Below are 4,031 nucleotides of genomic sequence, written 5' to 3'. Positions count from 1 at the left end.
ACACACGCGGAAGAGCCGCACCCCCAGCTTGGACTGCTGGTTCATCGCGTGTGCAAAGCTCCCCCCCCGCCCCCCCGCCCCTCTCTAGGAACCACCATGCCGTGCAGAAGTGCCGTCTCCCAGGACATGCCCGAGCTGCCGGCCTGGGGGGGGGCGTTGCCTGAGAGGGCTCTGCGGGGGCTTCTTGCTGAGCAGCCCAGGTCACAGGTGCAGAACAGGGGCCTAGCTAGGGGTGCTTTGAGGGTTTGTCCTGCTGGCCACCGGTGGGAACCGATGCTTCGACTTGGAGTCTCGCTGGGGACCCCCTCCCCGCCCCCCCCCAATCCCAGGCTCACACTGCACACTGTTGTCGAGTGTTCTCAGAGTCTGACGGGACTCCGGGGACCCCCATTCCCGCCCTCCCGCAAAGGATTTTCTGGGAAAGTCTCGATCTGGCGGAATCCCTTGGGCGAGGTGGTGGACGCGGTCGCTCGTGAACCAGGGCGCGCTCCAGCGGAGGTGAGTGAGTGCTAATGAATTTTTAAAGCGACCTGGCGGGCATTTGCTTTTTTTTTTTTTTTAAATTTTTATTATTATTATTTGTCTGTGCGCCTGCCTGTTTGGGGATGGCACAGCTGTGGGCAGGGTTGTGCCCAGAATATTCAGCTCACTGCTGTCTAAATATTTCACACCCCAGTTGCAAGCGGGGGATGCAATTAGAGGCCCCGGGAAAGAGGGTCCGGCTGGGGGCGGCTCCCTTTCATCTTTGGAATTTACAGTGTTTGGATGATGGATCCCCGGGGGTCTGCCTTGCAGGTTTGTGCGTATTTGTTTATTTTACTAGGAAAGAGGCCAAGGCGTGTGCCGGATGCGAGAATCCTCGACTTGCACGCAGCCATCACCACGATGCTAATAGATGTTACAATCCACCCCGAGTCGCTGGGGTTGGAAAAGACAGAGACAGGGTCAGAGAGGGACTGGACGGCGGTAGAGGCGGCAGGGGGAGGAGGGGGGTCACTCTCTGCCGGGACAGGAGGTCAGCGGGGGTCCCCGGGGGTCCTGCGCCTTGGTGGCCCTGCTGGATGCCTCCCGGGACCCCCCCACCCTGTGCCACCAGAATCAGGGGCTTGGGAACGGCACCGGGCCGGCGTGTGGGCAAACTGCGTCGGCCCCAGCTTCCGCCCGGCATTGGCTGGCGGTGCTGGAGGGTCAGGATGCCACCGGCCTGGGGAGTTGGGGGGCTCGGCCCTCTCCCCGAGGCCTTCCTTCCTGTGTCTTCGCTGCAGCCCACCCCCCACGACCCCCAGGCCCTGGCTCATCCTCGGGGTCTAGCCGCAACCTTAGGGGAAGCCGAAGGGACCCCGGGCGGCTGGGACCAGGTGTTCTGACTCCAGGCTGACCGGGGGCCTCTTGGAGGGAGCGGGTTCGCGGTGGCGCAGGGGCTCTTGCAGACCCTGCCTCCCTGCACGGTGTAGACCCGTGCCGGGTGCGGGGGGGGGGGGGGAGGCGCGCTCGCGGAGGCCAGCACTGTCTGCGTGGGGGGGGCGGTCGCCCCCACAGGCTCTGGCTGGAGGACGGGATGGTGGGGGGGTGACGGCTCTTGCTCTTTGCTGAGGCTACCAGCGAGAGTCCACACGGGGGGGGTGGGGTGGCGGCTCCGGCTCTTCCCGGGGGGCCCCCCCTCCCCGGCTACGCCGCCCCTCCCTCCAAGCCTCCCTCCCAAGCTGCTTCTTCAGACGAGACCCTCCCTCCCTGGCTGGGCGGTCGGTTCTGAGGACGTGAGGCCTGCCCAGCATGGGGGCGGCTGGGCTCGCCTGGGGGGAAGTGGGGAATGGCACACGCGGCACACACGCATGCACACACGCACACACACGTACGCACGCACACACACACGCACACACTGCCCATGAGAGCACGGCGCCGGAAGCTGCAGAGCTCCCGCCCATCCGTGGCGACCCCGCCCGGCCCACGGCCCTTCCTGACCCCCTCCGGAGTCCGGGCTCCCCCCCCTCGCAGGGCCCCCTCCCGGGGCTCCTCAGAGCCAGGAGCCGCTTCCGCGAATGGACGCCAATGTTCCACGACTTTTAATTAAACACGGAGACGTGGAAGGGATGGTCGTCTGGCTGTTTAAAATATGAATTATGGAAATCTTCCCTTCCAGATGTTTCACTCAGCCGCTTCCCGCCGGCAGCTCCAGTTGGTTTATTTCTCTCCTCAATTTCTTCTCCCTCCCCCCCCCCCCCCCCAATTAGGAGCGGTTTTTCTCGCTTCCTTCCAGGAGGCTTGTCAGTGAACGTGTGTGGAGGGTCAAGCACTGTGTCCAACGCCCCCCGCCCCTGGGGGCCCCCACGGGCCTTGTGAGTCTGTCGATGAGTTTTGCAGCGACGCACCTGTTTGCGTGTGGCCGCTCAGCGTGTTCAGCAGGTGCCGGGGCCGCGCCACCTTCCCAGACGGGATGGAGACGGCGAATGTTCGCTGGGCCTTTTCCAGCTGACGGGGAGGCAGATCCCACAGACGCCCCTGCGTTGGGAATGCGGGCAAGGACCCCCCCCCCCCACACCCCGAAGGACCGAGCAGAGCCCCGGGGGCAGCTCTTCCTCTCCCTGGCAGGGCCCCTCTGCGAGGAGGCGCGGTGGGCGCGGGGGCTGCCCTGGTGGCTCAGCCGTGCTCGGTGGGCGGACAGCCCTGCCGCAGGGGAACGCCAGGCACCCGTCTCCGTCCTTTCCCGGCGAGCGGCGCCCAGGAGGACCGTCCCCTCAAGACCCAGAATATCCTCTCGTGTGTGTGTGTGTGTGTGTGTGTGTGTGCGCGTGTGTGTGGGTGTGATTGTGTGCGCGTGTGTGTGTGTGTGTGTGTGTGTGTGTGAAGTTTAAAGTTTAACTATAGGCCTTCAATTTGCCAGGCACGCACTCCGCCCCCGGAGCCGTGCCCCCAGCCCCTTTTCTTTAGCTGTTTTCTTAGGTTTCACCGGGAGATACCCCCGGGCGAGGCTCTTCCTCCCTCCGCCTCTCGCTGGGCCGGGCGCCGGTGCACGCAGCTGGTTTTCCAGCCAGGGTCTGGTTGGCGTTGTCCCCGGCTCGCCCTAGGCCAGATCCTCCCATTCCCACCTCCCCAGCGGCCGGGGCGCCAGGTCCGGAAACCCCTCCCGTGTTTGAAATGCGCACCTCCGTGTGGGGGTTCAGCCCGTGCCCGTCCCCAGGCACCTCGGGGAGGGGGCACGCGGGACCTCCTGCCACTACCCGGGAGGAAAACCCAGACCTTCAGGAGACAGAGGGACCCCAACCAGGGTTAGAAGCGAGTCACGGGCCGAGTCCCGCCGTGATGGGGTGCGGGGCTCCAGGGGGCCTGCCGTGTGTCCCCCCCTTGGGGTCTCCCCTGGCTGAGAGGCCGGGATGCCCCCCCCCCCCCCGGCACACACGCACAGAGGCACCTGTGTTTTCCAGCCCAGCGTGCACGGATATTTATATTTCCTCTCGCTCGCTCACGAGCACTTGATAAATTATTCACCGGGAGCTTGCAGAAGTGCCGCAGCCCCCCCCTCCCCCCCGGCAGGCCGGCCGGGGAGCAGGGGGTGCCGAGGGCTGGCAGGGAGCCCAGGCGGCTGGAGCGGGGCTACGCCGGCACGGCGGACGGAGCCCAGGGCCTCTCCGAGCCCGGGCGCGGGTGGTGCAGCCCGGGCCCCGGCGGAGCCGCCCACCGGGCCGGCCCTCGGCCGCCGGGCCGGGCTCCTGGGTCGTCTCTCGCCCTGGGCGCTTTCGTGAGCGGAACACAAACTGGGTGATTTGACTTTTTCGTGGCAGTTTAGGCCACGCGATGCCGGTGGGAGGCTTGGAGTCATCCGTGCCTGGGGGGGGGGGGATGGTGCCGGGGCCCAGAGGAAGAGAGGAAGACAGACAGGGTCCCCCCCCCCCCCCCCCCCGCACCGAAGCAGAGAGCTCGCAAGGCCCTTCTGAAACCTGATGGCCTGACTTTGAACCCCGGCCCGGTACTCGAGGGCCGCGGGCTTGGGGACCAGTTCCTCAATTTCTCTGTGTCCCTTTTTCCATTTGCAG

The sequence above is a fragment of the Perognathus longimembris genome, chromosome 1 (genome assembly GCF_023159225.1).
Source record: "Perognathus longimembris pacificus isolate PPM17 chromosome 1, ASM2315922v1, whole genome shotgun sequence".
In the NCBI taxonomy this organism is placed as follows: domain Eukaryota; kingdom Metazoa; phylum Chordata; class Mammalia; order Rodentia; family Heteromyidae; genus Perognathus; species Perognathus longimembris.
The sequence above is the reverse complement of the archived record's forward strand: the minus strand, read 5'-3'. Positions refer to the sequence as shown.